The following is a 17929-nucleotide window of genomic DNA, read 5'->3' as shown; positions in this document are numbered from 1 at the left end:
CTGGTCCGAGCGCCCAGACCGGCTTAGTGCATGCAGCACCTGTCGAGTGACATTGGTCCGGGTACCTGGACCACTTTTTGTCTCTTTTCTTCTCAGTAACAAAAAGTTAGTTCAGACAATAGAAAAATATATTTATCCTACAAAACAGAGTTAGAACAACATTAATAAGATAGGAGTAGTAATTAGATTTTGTCTCCCGAGACTAGGATCTAATCAAGGTCTTAGCTTAGGTTTTCCAAATGGACCTAAGTTTGACCGACGCCTACAATTCCCTCAAAAAGGAACAAGTCCTCACTGGATCTCTCTTCCAATTGCTTACCCCCACTTACCAAGTGCAGTTGCTTGACTTACCTTTGACCCACCATGTCTCCCCGCCAGTTGTCAGGTCCACAGATCCAACCGAATTTCGGCCGATTGTTAGGTCCCACGGATCCAACAAGATTTTTCGCTAGATATCGGACCCCGTGGACCTATCTGGACTTTCTCTTAGATCCCCAAGGTTGTTTTGAAGTGATCAACAAGTTAAGTTAGGTCCTGTGGTATTTTAACCCTGTGTCTAAGTGTGCAGGAATTTAGGAGCACAGGAAGTCGAGCAAAAGACGTGGCTAGCGAGAAGGACGGCACGGGGAGAGAGCCGATGGCTCGGTGCATCCGAGGGACGAGGTGCCGCGAAAGAGTACCCCGACAGACGAGAAGGAAGCGTGCGCTGGTTCCGAGGGACGAGAAGCCAGAGTAGAAGATTGCTCGGGGAGCAAGAGACGCAGCTGTTGGTGCGGTTAGCACTAACGATTTAACCCAGGTTTTGATGAATGACAAATCAGGTTAAGTTAGTCTGTTGTTGTCTGACACTTTGATAAAGTATGCAGGAGAAGTCCAGACAGGTCGACGGGCCGACCAGATGTCTGGCATGAAGTCCAGCTAGGTCGACGGGCTGACCGGATAGCTGGCGAGAAGTCCAAGCGGGTCGACGGGCTGACCGGACGCTTGGCGAGAAGTCCAGCTAGGTCAACGGGCTGACCGGATAGCTGGCGAGAAGCCCAGGCGGGTCGACGGGCTGACCGGACGCTTGGCAAGAAGTCCAGACGGGTCGACGGGCTGACCGGACGTCTGGAAGGTAAGTGAGGTAAGTCACTGGAGGGGAGTGACTGCGAGGACGCGTTCCCGGGAAGGGAACATTAGGCGTCGATCCGGCTTAGATCCATTTCGGATATCTAAGTCGAGATCGTGACTAGATTCCGGTCTCGGAAAGACGGAATCTAAGTCATACTCTTGTTGTTAATTTTTATTACTTAGCGTATCTATAAAAATGTGCTTACAATCTGTGCTACAGGGTTTTTATTTGCCTCGGACTAACACTGTTTTGCAGGTAGAAACAGTGAGGGTCCGGGCGCCCGGGATGGTTCTGGGCGCCCGGAAGTCCGGGCGCCTGGAAGGTATCCAGGCGCCCGGAGGCAAGTTTTATCCCCAGGGCGACGTTGACACTTGGAGCATGCTGGTTGGGAGTGTTACGTCACATTCCAGGCGCCCGGAAGGGATCCAGGCGCCCGGAAGGGATCCAGGCGCCCGGAGCAGCATATAAAAGAAGCCCCGGGCAAGAGCTTCAACATATATGTTTTCTGAGAACTCTGAGTTCAATCACTCTGCTACTCTGCGCTCCAACAACGTTCACAAAGCTCCGACGACTCACTCCGATTTTCTTTTAATTCATTATTGGTCGGTATAGCTTTGTTTTTCTTTCATTAGCAATATTTGTACGTAAATTGTAATTATCCAAATTGCTAGTGAATTGCCCAACGAAAGTACTCAAGGAGTACGGGCCTTCGAGTAGGAGTCGTCACAGGCTCCGAACGAAGTAAAAATCAACCGTGTTCATCTCTTTACTTCCTTACTTTTCCGCTGCGTTTTAACTCGAGATTTTCGAATCGATATTCACCCCCCCCTCTATCGAATCTAACGGTCTTACAAGTGGTATCAGAGCCAAGTTCCGCTCTGATTTGGTGCAACCACCAAACAGATAGGGGGTGAAATTTTTTTTAAAAAAATTGATATTATTATCTTTTTGGAAGATTTTTTTTTGCATTTAAAATCTAAATTGGTGCAACACCAACTTAGAGTTTCTGTTTCTCCCGCACTGCTAATCCAAGACGAAGTCTTGGGATATTCTTCCAGTTAATTTCGTGTGTGTAGGTTATGATGTCTCAACAAGAAGGCTTCAGCACAGTACGTCCTCCTCTATTCAACGGGGATGACTTTTCGTACTGGAAGAGGAGAATGGAGGTCTACATGAAGACAGACTACGACCAATGGATGAGCGTCACAAGGGCTTACAAAATTCTAGTAGACAACTCCGGGAACATACTAGACCCTGAAGACTGGACAAATGATGTGAAGAAAAAGGCATCAATTGAAAACAAAGCCATCAATACTCTACACTGCGGACTAACACGAGAAGAACTGAACCGGGTCGGACCGCATCAAAACGCTAAGGAGCTTTGGGATAAATTGAACGAAGGAACAAGCGATGCGAAGGTAACAAAGAGAGATTTGCTGTTAAATAGAATTTTTAATATAAAAATGCAGGAAGGAGAAACGGCAAGTCACTCCACGCGAGGTCAAAGATATCCTCAACGGTCTCCACGCGATAGGCCACCAAATGGAGAACCGAGACTTCAGTACGCGTTAAATGCTTTTCCGTGAAACAATTTGTGGGCATCAATCGTAGATGCCTACAAAATTTCAAAAATTTATCTAAATTAAAATTGGACGAACTCTTTTGTGAATTAGAACTTCATGAGCAAACTAACGCCAAGTCGAGAAAGGTGTAGCTTTATTTGCAGGTTCCTCTAAAGAAAAGAAGAACAAGCCCGAATCCGAAGAAGATTCCGATCAAGACTCAAGACGAAGAACACCGGTGAACCTGGTAAGGAAAATGTTCACCAGGAAAAAGAGAAGCTTCAGCAAACAGGATCTTGAAGATCAGTTCGCCACCGACTCAAGAAGTGTCACATGTTTCGGATGTAACAAAAAGGGGCACTACAAGAACGAATGCCCAAGATTGAAACTTGACAAACCAAAGTCAACAAAGAAGAAAGCCCTCAAAGCAACATGGGACGATTCCTCCTCGGACGAATCGGAAGGAGAAAAGCACCAAAGTCACCTCGCTGATGGCTCGTGAAGCTGAAACGGAAGACGAATCAGAGGAATCGGAAGAGTCCGTACTCGTTTCCGAAGGTTCCAAAGAGGTATACCTAAACTTAAATCGTAAATTCTTTAGAATTATCTCGTGTTTGAATAAAAATTAGTTAAATTGGAAAATAAAATAAATCGCTTCTTGAGGAAAATCAAAACCTCAAGGAACAATTAAAAAATTCGAATCCAACTCAAGATCGAACACTTGAGGAGGAGAATTTATCATTAAAAAATGAACTTAATAAGTTAAAGGAAATGTTGGAAAAATTCACAACAAGATCTAAAAATTTAGATTTAATTCTAAATAACCAAAAGGCATGCTATAATAAAATCGGACTTGGATATAAGTCAAACTCAAACAAAACCTTTAAATCATTATTAACCCAACACAAAGCAACTAAACAAGCTTGGGTCCCGAAAGCGTGCTTAACCACGCAAGTAGGACTTAATCAATTCTATATACCTAAAGATAAAATACATTATATAAACTTGAATAAATCAGATCAAAAACTAAAATATAAATCTAAATTAAAATCAAAATTCAAAACTCAACAAAATTTAGATTATCACCAAGTTGATTATAACTATAAAAAGAATCGATACAAACCTAAAACCAAAATCTAAACTAATGGCCAATAATTCAAGGGGAGGCTCCAGAATAGCTGGCACCTCCAAAACTAACATACCCGACAGGGTAACCCAAAACAAACTAACCCGGCAGGGTAATTAAGATTAGTTAAAGAGAGACCAAAGTTTAACTGGAATCATGGTACTGGTGAAGTTTTTGAATGATAGTACGTTAGGGAAGCTTGGGCATCGCATGTCTAAAAAGATATGGCTTCGATCTGGTGCATTTGGCCAAGTGGAACTGACCGAAGCTACCCTTAAACGAATCCTAACCAGTTAGACTGAGATTTAGTACTAAGTTCCGTGGATAGGACTATTCGGAAAACCTCGAAAGGTTGGTTACTTCTAATGATGTCCTTGTGACTCACCAAGCTTAGAAGTTTATCCGAAGAATGCCTATTTGCGGAAACCAAAGCTAAGTCTGAATCTAACACAAGTTAAACCAAGAGTCTGTAATCAAACCAATTTCATCTCACAAAATCATACGCTTCCCTGATTGATAATATAGTTCGGGTGAGATGAATAAGGCTTAAAAATTAATCTCAAAATTTTAATTTTAAACTTAAAAATTAATTTCAAAATTTTAACTTAAAAATTAATTTAAAAATTTTAATTTTAAACTTAAAAATTAATTTAAAAATTTTAATTTTAAACTTAAAAATTAATTTCAAAACTTTAATCTTAAAAATTAATTTCAAAATTTTAACTTAAAAATTAATTTCAAAATTTTAATCTTAATTTAAAAATTAATTTCAAAATTTTAATTTTAACTCAAAAAAAAAAAAAAATTTCAAAAACCAGGGGCGGGCGCCCCTGGTATTCCCCTCCGGGGCGCCCGGAAGGGGTTCCGGGCGCACCGCCCTAGCAATCCCGGGCGCCCGGAAGGGATCCGGGCGCCCGGAATCCCCTATAAATAAGGGGTAACAGGCGCCCCCAACCTTTGCACCACCAACTTTTCTCTTTTGCCAAGGTTCACTCCGAACCTCCGCGCGAAAGTATTTTAACTAAAATTTTCTAGCGGTGAAGACGCTGTTGCGATTCAACCGAGGTCGTCATATCTTTATTTGTCGATGGCTCCTCGGTAAAATTTCTTTCCCTCCTAAAATGTTATTAGAATTTGTCCTCCTATTTTGTTCTTAGAATATTTTCTTATATATACAGTAGGAAACGAACAAACACTGGTGCTGGACCCTCCAATGCTAGCACAGACCCTAGGTTTCCCACAGATGAACTTAGGATTAAGTTTGAGTCAACTATCTATATGGCCATTAGAACTACCTGCATAGATAGATCATTTTTTCTAAGGTCATGCCCCTCCGCTTTAGAGGTTATAGGCCACTATAACTTAAGGAACCTTGTCGAATGTACTAGTCCTATAAATATAAGTCTGTGTGCCGAATTTTGCAATAACCTAGTAAAAGTAGACGATCTCACCTATACCACTAGAGCGGCAGGCATTGATATCACATTTTCCCCTGCCGCTATCCGAGAGTTCTTAGAGTTGCGTCCGTCTACTTGTCCCTTTTTGTGCTACCCTCCGAGGGATCTACCGTTCGGAGATCCCTACGCACATATTACTCTCGATACGATTTATTCGTATTTCTTTAGAGGAGAGAGAGATCCCACTGTGACACAGTTTAGGTCAGTAGAGCTACGAGTCCAGGATTACGCTCTCTATAGGGTTGTAGTCCTTTGTATTTTACCACTGACTACTCGAGACATCGCTGTGATGCGCCCATTTCATTCGTTCTTACTTTATGCCCTGATCCATAGGTTAGAAATTGACATCAGCCTGCACATTTTTTCCACCATTATCTACTCGGCCGGATTCGTGACTGATAGACGAGTCCATATGTCATATGGTCACATTCTGACAGCCTATATGTCCTCATTGCACATTGATGTCACTAGAGGAGCCATTGCCAACATGACCGAGTTCGATGTTATCACAGCTCGAAACTTCTCCTTAGCTGGTGTCCATATAGATAGAGATGACGGGACTATGTCTTGGCGGAGGGGGGCACAGCACCAGCCCGATCCAGACGCACAGGTGGACGAGTTCATGCTCGCACTATTTCCAGAGGAAGCCGCACCGGCTCCACCACCACCACCAGCTAGAGCACGAGGTCACGCTTCCCGCACTATGTCCGACCGTATGACCGGATTAGAGAGAGCTATGGCGAGTCTCCAGTGGGAGAACTCTGATTTTCATCAAGACATACGACGAGAGATTGCCGAGCTACGAGCTGCCGGGGATACCCGACACACTGAGCTGATGGCACTTCTCCGATCCTTGGGATCTGGACCACCCCCTTCTTTATCTCAGTAGATCTAGTTATGACTCACTTCTGTAGCTACACCACCTGTAAACTATTTTGAATTTATCTAGTGATATTTCTGCTAGACTTACATTGATAATATGCTCCATAGACTAGGATAATTCAAAATACTCTCAAAAATGGTTTTATCAAATTATAGGTTAAACTTGTCTGTTTTCAAAACTTTCCATTTTTAGATTTTCAAAAACAGTTTTGGCCTTAGATTAGTTTTTGAATCCTTAGAAAGCATGTACCCATAGGATTAGTTTTGAGCATCTCACCAACACCTTAGGTTTACCTTGCTTGTGTTTGAAAAACATAGAAAGGGGTGAGATGCATAGGTCAACTGTCTGGACTTAAGATGCTTATATCAGTGCATCGGCATAAGTCTGGACGTTAAATACAACTCAGATATTAATCAGATTAAGCTCATCAGTCAAGTCAAACACTGACTGCTTATAATCAACTTAATCTGACTAACCAAGTGAAAACTGCTATTTTCTGATAGTTAGTTAGTAACTAATTGGTTAGACAGCTATGTAAATTTAAGTATCAAATTCAGGAGGATTAACTAAAGCGTTTTTTTAAAATTTCTTTTGAAAATTCTACTCCAATTACTTTGAAAATCTTATATTAAAAATTCTTAGCAAATATTTTCAAAAGCTTTATCTTAGATATCAGGTTCAGGGGGAGAAATTAATTAAAAGTTTGGAAGTTTAAAAATCCCACCTAATTTTTAAAAATTGATTTTCAATTATAAATTATTACATTTAAATTTAGTCAGTTTTGTAACATATGCTTGAAAATTAAACTTTCCAAACTTAGCAAATTTATTTTGGCTAAAATTTTACTTGCTTTTGAAAAATTAAAAATGTTGCTTTGTTTTGAAAATATCAAAATTGAAAACTAAATTCAACTTAGTGTTTGAAAATTAGAATTTACCTTTTGAAAAGTAAATGTTACTTAAAATCTAATTTGAAAACCCTGATTTGAAAATTTTTACACTTTTGAAAAGTTAAACTTGATTAACTTTAAACTTATACTTTTCAAAATTCAACTTGACTCCCCCAAGGCAACTTGACTATCTTTTAATTTGGGCTTAAAGATTACACTTTTATCAGTATCTTTGAATTTTGAATTAAACGTAGATATTTTCCAAAATAAGCTGTTTCTTAAATTAATAACTTTCTACAGTAACTCTACACTATGCTTGTTTACTCTTGCTTATTTCTTTTTGATGTATGCCAAAGGGGGAGGGTTAGGTGGTTAAGTTAGCTAAACCAGAATTGAAAATACAAACTAACTTAAAAACCCTTTAAATGCTTGTTTTTTCTTGCATATGTTTTCACTAACTTAACCAGGTTGTCATTCCATCAAAAAGGGGGAGATTGTTGGTGCGGTTAGCACTAACGATTTAACCCAGGTTTTGATGAATGACAAATCAGGTTAAGTTAGTCTATTGTTGTCTGACACTTTGATAAAGTGTGCAGGAGAAGTCGAACAGTCGACGGGCCGACGGATATCACGAAGTCCGGCTAGGTCGACGGTGGCCGGATAGTGGCGAGAAGTCAAGCGGGTCGACGGGCTGACCGGACGCTTGGCGAGAAGTCCAGCTAGGTCGACGGGCTGACCGGATAGGTGGCGAGAAGCCCAGGCGGGTCGACGGGACGCTGGCAAGAAGTCCAAGCGGGTCGGCGGGGTCGCCTCAGGCGGTAAGTGAGGTAAGTCACCGGAGGGGAGTGACTGGGACGCGTTCCCAGGAAGGAACATTAGGCGTCGATCGGCTTAGATCCATTTCGGATATCTAAGTCGAGATCGTGACTAGATTCCGGTCTCGGAAAGACGGAATCTAAGTCATACTCTTGTTGTTAATTTTTATTACTTAGCGTATCTATAAAAATGTGCTTACAATCTGTGCTGCAGGGTTTTTATTTGCCTCGGACTAACACTGTTTTGCAGGTAGGAAACAGTGAGGGTCCGGGCGCCCGGAGGCAAGTTTTATCCCCAGGACGACGTTGACACTTGGAGCATGCTGGTTGGGAGTGTTACGTCACATTCCAGGCGCCCGGAAGGGATCCAGGCGCCCGGAGCAGCATATAAAAGAAGCCCCAGGCAGGAGCTTCAACATATCTGTTTTCTGAGAACTCTGAGTTCAATCACTCTGCTACTCTGCGCTCCAACGACGTTCACAAAGCTCCGACGACTCACTCCGATTTTCTTTTAATTCATTATTTGTCGGTATAGCTTTGTTTTTCTTTCATTAGCAATATTTGTACGTAAATTGTAATTATCCGAATTGCTAGTGAATTGCCCAACGAAAGTACTCAAGGAGTACGGGCCTTCGAGTAGGAGTCGTCACAGGCTCCGAACGAAGTAAAAATCAACCGTGTTCATCTCTTTACTTCCTTACTTTTCCGTTGCGTTTTAACTCGAGATTTTCGAATCGATATTCACCCCCCCCCTCTATCGAATCTAACGGTCTTACAGCAGCTAGCGAGAAGATCAGCACGAGAGAGAGCCGACGAGCTCTGTGCATCCGAGGGATGAAGAGCTGCGGATGAGTATGCTAGTGGACGAGAAGGAAGCACGCGACGATTCCGAGGGACGAGAAGCCAGAGCGGAAGCCTGCTCGAGAAGGTCGGAAGTTGGGTTCGGGTGAGCCTTATTCCGGATGGTCGAGATCACCCAAGCGAGCGGAAGACCCGGACCGAGGTGAACGGAGCTGGAGCAGAAGACCCGGGCTGAAAAAGTCAACAAGGTTGACTCTCCCCACCCCGGGTGCCCGGAACAGTCCGAGGCGCCTGGAATAGCCCGGGGCGCTCGGAACCATTCGGGGCGCTCGGAATGCTGATTCTATCCAGAATGACATGGGTGTTGACCGTTACGTCGGGAATAAAGTTTTATCCCCTCCCAGGCACCTGGAACCCTTCTAGATGCCCGACCAAAGCTATAAATATAGCCTTGGTCTAGAAGCTAGAGAGCAGACAAGCAATTAGCATTTCCAACACTTGTGCGCTTCATTTGTAGTTTAGCTTCTTTATTTTCTATGCTTGAATGTTGTAAGAGGCTTCTCCGCCTGAAGGAGATAGTTAGTGCACTTCAACTTCCTTGAATTAACAACCTCCCCAATTGTGACCAAGTAAAACTCCTTTGTTTCTTCTTTCCTGTTTTATTTGTTTACTTTATTTATGCAGGTGTTTATTTGAAAGATCGAGAAGGATTGTTTTTATTTTTTACAGGGCTATTCAACCCCCCTTCTAGCCGGCCAACGCGGTCCAACAAGTGATATTAGAGCAAGGATACCTCAAAAGGACTAACCGTTGACTGAAGCAACGAGATGGCCGGAGCTAACATCTACCCACCAACTTTCGAAAGGGAGTTCGCTTTTTGGAAGCGACGATTGCAGGTTTATTTTAAAACTGGCTTTAATATGTATCTAACAATGAAATATGATTTTGAAATGCCCAAAAGCAAAGAAGGAGAAGTACTTGAGGAGCATCAGTGGACTGACAAGCAACGTAATGAGGTTATGGCAAATGGTAAGGTCGAGTGTAGTCTTTTGAGCGTACTACCTGCCACAGAGTCAGAAAATACAAAGCGCAAAAGAACTTTGGGAAAAATTCTTGAAGCTGTACGAAGAACCAGTTGAGGTCAAATCAAATTCCTTGATGGACATCAAGTCACCATCAAAAGAGTCCGAGATCGAAGAAACTGTCGGGACAGCCCTAACAACCGAATTTCATCCCGAGGGCACAGAAAGCTCATCCCAGATGAGCATCGATGAAGGGGGAGAGTCTTCGGAAGAAAACAACTCAACAGGGGGAGAATCAAAAGTCGACAAGGTAAGTCAGGTATGATCTTCACCTCCTGACCAATTAATTAAGTCAGTCAAAATGTTGCCGGAAGATTTTTACGAATTAGAAATGTTGTCGAAAGATTTTTGTAAATTAGAAATTATCTTGTCGAAAGAATTTTGCAAATTAAAATCTAAAAAATTATTTACTAAGAAGAGTGAGTTAAAAGAAACTCAAGCAACATCTTATTGATTAAATAATTTCGACAAACTAACAATAAAAAATAACATAATAAAAGAAAGAATATAATTTTCTACATGCTCAATATTTTCTGCTTCAAATTTAAAAAATTGTGATTTGAGAAGTTATGATAGACTAAAATGAAAATTTAGATATCATAATGATATTAAAGAAATGGCAATAACTTAAGAACGAATTTTTAAATAAAATAATAATAATAATAATAATAATAATAATAAGCTAGTATTATTCTTTTTACAAATTGTTAAACTATGAAAATTTCGTTTAAGTTATTCCTGCATACAGAAGAATTTTTTTAATTTAAAATTTTTGCTTATCTAAAATGCAATTTGTGATAAATCTTGAAAATGCATGCTCTATTTTTTTAGATCTCAAAAATTGTATTAATAAAACTATCAGAAAATTCTTTTGGTTTCTATCTTTCAAAGTATTTCATATAAATATACTTTGCTTATTTCAAAGGATTAACCCTTAGATTTTTTTCTTAGAACCCCATTTTTTATGTGATAAAAGGGGGAGAAGGTAATATTAAGTCTAGGGGGAAGTAGCATCAAAATTAAAAATTTTATCCTTTTGCACTTTCATTGCAAAATTTAATTACTTTTGATTTATGTTAGTTACCCCAGCTTAATTTGTATTGCTCACATCAAAAAGGGGAAGATTGTTGGATTCCCAAGATTGTTTTGATGTGATCAACAAGTTAAGTTAGGTCTTGTGGTGTTTTAACCTTATGTCTAAGTGTGCAGGAACTTAGGAGCACAGAAAGTCAATCGAAAGACGTGGCTAGCGAGAAGGACGGCACGGGGAGAGAGCCGATGGACTCGGTGCATCCGAGGGACGAGATGCCGGGGAAGAGTACCTCGGAAAATGAGAAGGAAGCGTGCGCTAGTTCCGAGGGACGAGAAGACGGAGCGGAAGATTGATCGGGGAGCAAGAGATGCAGCTAGAGAGAAGGTCGACACGAGAGAGAGTCGATGGGTTCTGTGCATTTGAAGGATGAAGAGTTGCGGATGAGTACGCTGGTGGACGAGAAGGAAGCACACGACGATTCCGAGGGAAGAGAAGCTGGAGCGGAAGCCTGCTCGAGAAGGCCGGAAGTTGGGTTCGGGTGAGCCCTATTTCGGATGGACGAGATCATCCAAGCGAGCGGAAGACCCGGACCGAGGCGAACGGAGTCGGAGCAAAAGACCCAGGTTGAAAAAGTCAACGAGGTTGACTTTACCTACTCGGGGTGCCCGGAACAGTCCGGGGCGCCCGGAACCATTCCGGGTGCCCGGAATGCTAATTCTATTCAGAATGACATGGACGCTGACCATTACGTCAGGAATAAAATTTTATCCCCTCCCAGACACCTGGAACCCTTCCAAGCGCCCTGACCAAGGATATAAATACAGCCTTGGTCCAAAAGCTAGAGAACAGACAAGCAATTAGCATTTCCAACATTTGTGCGCTTCAATTGTAATTTAGCTTCTTTATTTTCTGTGCTTAAATGCTGTAAGAGGTTTCTCCGCCTGAAGGAGATAGTTAGTGCGCTTCAACTTCCTTGGATTAATAACCTCCCCGGTTGTAACCAAGTAAAACCCCTTTGCCTCTTCTTTTGTGTTTTATTTGTTACTTTATTTATGCAAGTGTTTATTTGAAAGATCGAGAAGAGTTGTTTTTATTTTTTACAGGGCTATTCAACCCCCTTTCTAGCCGGCCAATGCGGTCCAACACTTTCTACCAGCTATCGGGCCCCACAGACCTTGCTAGATTTCAGCCTGGTGTCAGGTCCTTCAAACCCATCAACTCTTGTAAAGAAATTAAATCATAAAACACTCTAATTTTAATCCCTTTGTCATTCATCAAAATATATGTTAGATCATTAGTGCAAATTGCACCAATAATCTTTTTTTTTTTTTTTGATGAAATGATAACTTGCATTAAAGTTAGAAAAAAATAATATTGAGAGACAATGTGTAAAAAAGCAAACAAATGATCTTAGTTTGTGTTGCATTTGTTTTACGTGATCAAATTTATTTGTTATTTTTCTACATTAACTCTTACCCTCCCCCTTTGACATTTATAAAAAATACTAGGATAAAGGAAATACAAGCATAAGAAAGGTAATGCTAGACAATAATGTAAAAAATAATTGAAATTAAATACCTTGTATATTTTAGACTTAGGGAGAGGTTTGAACAAAAAGTTCTAAGTCAATCTTTTCAAAAAAATTTCTAAGGAAAGAGAAAATATTTGAGTAGACTTTTTCAAAAATTTCTAAGAAAACTTTTTTAAAATTTTTGAGTAAATTTCTAAGTAAATATTTGTAAAGTAATTTCAAAGAAATTTTTTTTGAAGATATTTTAAAGAAAAAAAATTCTAAGAAAGATTTTCAAATTAATTTCAACAAAATAATTTTCTAAGAAAGATTTTTAAAGAGATAATTTTCTAAGAAAGATTTTTAAAGTAATTTTAAAGGAAAGAGAACAAATTCTAAGAAAAATGGTTTCAAAAGTTGTTAGGTAAATGTTCCAAAAAAAACTTTCGTAAATATTTTCAAATTTTTCATGTTAGAAACATTTTTAAAATAATTTTAAGAGTACGTATTCGTAATAATTTTCCAAGTCTTAAAGGTATGTTGTTCAAAGTAAAATAATTTTCAAATTAAAGTGAAAATATTTTTTAAAGTATTTAAATTTTTCTCCTCTTTAAGTTAACACTCCCCCTTAATTTAACACTCTTCCATAATTTATACTAGGGTTTAGTTATGTTAAATTTCAAGGTCTTAGTCTAGCACCTTCTGATTATTTTTGATAACTATAAGAAATTCTACCAAAGTGTTTAGGAGAATTAGTGTAGATAACACTTATGTTTAGCAAATATATTATTGGTAAAAGTATATTCTATATATCTATTATAATTGCTTATTTAAGTTTGATTAAAATAAGATTATTTAATTAATCGATTATTCAAAAAATAACCTCGAATTACGTTAATTAAGTTAAAATTAAGTTTCAAGTTAAAATTAAGCTTGACATTAAATAAAATAATTTGTTATTAACTCAATAATAGTTAATTATTATCAATAATTTATTAATTAACTTTTACTCAACTCAATTTAGTAATTTAATACTGATTTGATTAAAATAACTTAAATTTTAACATTAAATGATTGAGTTAATTGACTAATGAAAATATTAGTTTTAATTTTATTTTAATTTACTTAAGTCAATTGATAGAGTTAATTTACTAATGAAAGTATTAGTCTGTAAGTCGTCACCGTTGAAGAGGGGAGGATGAACGGTGTTGTATCTCTTGTTTTGGGCCATAAACCTTGCACACAAAGAGAAAAAGGAAAAGAAGTCCCAAGAGTAGGTCTTGGATTAGCAGTGTGGGAGAAAAATGAAGATATTAAGACTGAATTGGTGTTGCACCAATTCAGAGTAGTTTGCAATGGAAAAAATTATCCAAAGAGATAATTGTACCAATTTGGATTAAATCGAAAAAGCTCAAAAACGAAAAGAGAACAAGAAAAAAAATCACCCCCATTACATGATTAGTGGTTACACCAATTCAGAGCGGTATCTGCTCTGATACCACTTGTTGGATTAAAAATTCACTAGGGGGGCGAATAGCGATAATCGAAAATTTTATTTAAAAACTAAGTTACACAGCAGAAAATAGAAACAAAAAAAACAATGCTAACATAAGTTGTTTTTACTTAGTTTGGAACCTTCGACGACTCCCATTCAAAGGTCTGCACTTGTCGAGTGCTTTTATTGGACAATTCACTAATAATTCGACACGGTTATAGATTTCAAGTACAAGAACTATAAAATGAGGTTACCGACAACAAAAGAAAATAATCTTGATCACCAGTTGTCGGATAGCGTCGTAGGAGCTTTTTCGGAGCACCGAGCAGAGAGAAAATCGTAGCAGTTGTTGTTTTAAAACTCCTGATCGAAGGCCTTTAAATAGGTCCATTCTGGGCGTCTAGAACCCCTAGACCACGTGGCTCGACCAATCAGCGTGCTCCACATCAGTTTATGAGTCATTTTTCGGGTCTGAGCACCTGGACTGGACCGAGTATGGGCGCTCGGACCACCTAGGCGAGCCTGGTCCAGGTGCCCAGATCCCTTTTCTCCAGCAGTTTCCTCCCTGCAAGAAAAGGTTAGTCCAAGAAATAGAAAAAATATTTACCCTGCAAAACAGAGTTAACACAACATAATAAAATATGAGTAGTAATTAGATTTTGTTTCCCCGAGACCAGAATCTAGTCAAGGTCTCAGCTTAGGTTTCCCAAATGGACATAAGCTGGACCGACGCCTATAGTTCTCTCAACGGGGGAAAGCTTCCTCACTAGATCTCTCCTTCAGTTGTTTACATTCACTTACCAACTGTAGTCACTTGACTTGCCTTTGACTCACTAGGTCTTCCCGCCAGTTGTCAGGTTCGCAGACCCAACTAGACTTCGACCGATTGTTAAGTCCCGCGAACCCAACCAGACTTCCCGCCAGATATCAGGCCCCGCGGACCTATCTGGACTTCACACCAACTATCGAGTCCCGCGAACCTAGCTAGATTTTAGTCTAGTGTTAGGTCCTTCAGACCAGTCAACTCCTGCACACTTAGTAAAAAAGTTACACAACAAAACACTCTAACTTTAGACCCCTTATCATTCATCAAAATATGAGATAGATCATTAGTACAAATTGCACCAACAATGGTACAACTTTCATCACTCGCTAAACGCTATTTCCACCACTCGCTCGGTGCCACTTTCGCTGCTCGCTCGAGCACCGCTTTCACTGCTCGCTTGGCATTGCTACCGCATCTCTCACTTAGCAATGCTATAGCCGCCCGTTTGATACCGTTGTCGTCGCTTGCTCGGCACGGTTACTGCCGTTGGCTCGAATTCGCCATAGCTACTCACTCAAAGTTATATGATGGGCATAGCAATCTGACTCTATAGTCAGGAGCGATTTAGCCTTACGATAGGTTATCTAATCAGTCGAACTCGTGCCTCATTCGACTATATTTGAAGGAGAGACTTGTGATGCGATAAATAGGAAAGGGGAGAGACAAGGATGAGAATGGTATTTTGGAAAATTTGACTTTTTCTTTCTTGTTGGGGTTTTTTCTTATAGGCGAAGCAAAAAGGGGAGAGAGGGAGAAAAAAATAAGGTCGTCACCACTCACGCTCGCCTCCTCACCGACGTCGTCCACCCCTCTCATCACCAGCCGCGAGAAATCGCGGTAGGCCCTAACCACAGTCATCCCTCGCTGTAGTTCCTCTCCTTTCCCCCTCCCTTCATGCGGATGGCTCCCCCTCTCACATGATCTCCCTCATGAGTGCCGACCACAATCTTTGTGGCGTCGTGTTTCCATCCGACACCTCCTCAACCCGACACTATTGGCTATGCCCCTCCCCTTTACCCTCATGACCGTTACAGTCGTTCCCGGCACCGACTCGGCGGATGCCGCCACCCCAGCATTGATCTGGCCACTGCCGTCATAGTCCTCACTATCATCGATTTCACTGTGTTTTGCCTCCGTTGTGTTCCGGCATTCGAGTCATTTGGCCTTTACATCACTGTTGTGTTCTAGCCTTTGAGTCGTCTGGCCTTTGTGCCATCTGGCTTGCGAGCTGCTTTTATGTTCCAGGCTGCGAGCTGCTGTCATGTTCCAGCCTCTGAGCCACTACCACCGCCTCTTGGCATGCCTTATTCTCCAGCTCCCCTACCAGATATCCAGTTTATGTCCGATTGGCGTTGCCATTCGGATGCTAGCTCTGGCTCACTGCCACTTTGTCCTGATGATTCTTTAGTGCCCAGTTCTAGTACTTGGATGGGAATGACATGTAGAGTAGCATAATGGATGTAGCATGATCCTCTATGATCTCCTACAATGCATGACATGATTGATGTGATTTTCTGATAAGACCATATGACATTTTTCATATTATGACATGACATCTTGTCAGAAACACATCATCTCCTCTAACAACCTTTGATTTGACAACTCACCCTAACAGTTTATAAAAAGCCCCGCTCCTACAGACCAAGGTATGCATGTATCTATGGAGATACATGCTACTTTATTGCATAGTTTATCTTCTTTATTTCCATCGATCTCTGACTTGAGCGTCAAAGTAGAAGGTCGAGGCAACTTGGACTCCCTCTAGCACTCCTTCTACCCTTTTTTGTCTTCTAGTAGCCTTGCAGACATCGTTGACAAGATATTTTATGGGATTCACAACTCTCTGTTCTTGGCTTTTTCTTGGAGGTCCAGCGATTCAACCAACATAAAAGACAACTCAACCCCCTTCTCCCCTCCAGTTCATGGTGACTTAGTCTGCATTCCAGTTAGCTCACCGATATATATATACAGCTTGTTAACGTTCGTGAATCATGTCCATCAATAAAACTCTAATCAACTTACTAAATAAATAAAGAAAAACTTTTAAAATAAATAAATAATATTTTATTATAAAATTCAATAACTAATCAAACAAATTAAAATATAAAAGTTCAATCAATCAAATAACTTAAATTGAGAGCTCGATAACATCTGAACGAATAAACTTAAACTCATTAAAAAAAATTCAAGTCAAATTTAAACAATTATTTCAACGATTTCATTCATTTTAGGTTATATATATATATATATATAGAGAGAGAAATGATATGCTACGGACCATTATTTATGGATTGCTACGGACTTAATGCCATGTCATTTTTTTATTAATTTTTTATAAAAAATTTTCTCTTTCTTCTTTATTTTTTTTCTCCTGCTTCGTTCGTTCTCGGCGCGTTTCGCCGAGAAGCAGCTCACGTCGCGCGCCCACCACCAGCCCTGCCCTCGACCATCTGCCCACCGCCGGCGGCCTCTGGCAGCCTGTACCCACCCACACTATAGCCCGATTCCGACAGTGTTGGGCAGGCGACTGGATTCCGGCGCGGTCGCATCCGGATTCTGGCCGTGATCGCGCCGGAATCCGGACGCGCTTCGTCGGAATCCTGACGCGGGCGCGTCCGGACGCGATCGTGACGAAGGCAGGTGCGGTTGCGATGACAATGTCGCCATCGCGGCCGGAATCCGGCGCCATCGCGGCCAGAATCCGGTCGCTGCCAGACTCCATCCGATTCCCGGCCGGATTTCAACCGGAATCCGACAGAAATCCGGCCGCGATCTGGCCACCACACTAGCGACCGCAATCGCGGCCGGATTTCGACTGGGATTCTGGCTGCCGGCGGGTGGTCGGCGGGTGGTGGGCGACCGGAGGCGAGGAGGCGGGGTGACCGGTGGGTGGTGCCCGGCCGGCCAGCGGCGAGGAGGCCGACGAGGCTGGCACATGCACACGTCGACGAGAGAGAGGAGAACGAGGAAGGTAAAAAAAAAAATATATATATATTAAAAAAAAAAGCAAAATCTGTAGGTCACGAATGAGTCCGCATGCATGCAGAAGTCCGCATTTTAACAAAACTATATATATATATTTTATTGTTAACACTCTCATTAGGTATAAAAATACTGAATCAAATAATATTAAATTTAGAATGACTGATCTATAACCCAACATCCGTGGTGTACTGTCATGATGTATAATGTATGCGGATAGCAGCACTAAATCAAATATTGTGCGGTTTAATCAAATAAATTTAATATATATTAATTCTTATAGCTAAGAATTTAAAATTGAGTTAACAATAATAGATGAAGCAACCCTCCGCTTCGGTAAAGCCATCAATTTTGGCA

This window comes from Zingiber officinale, chromosome 5B (genome assembly GCF_018446385.1).
Source record: "Zingiber officinale cultivar Zhangliang chromosome 5B, Zo_v1.1, whole genome shotgun sequence".
NCBI classification, from domain to species: Eukaryota; Viridiplantae; Streptophyta; class Magnoliopsida; order Zingiberales; family Zingiberaceae; genus Zingiber; species Zingiber officinale.
The sequence above is the reverse complement of the archived record's forward strand: the minus strand, read 5'-3'. Positions refer to the sequence as shown.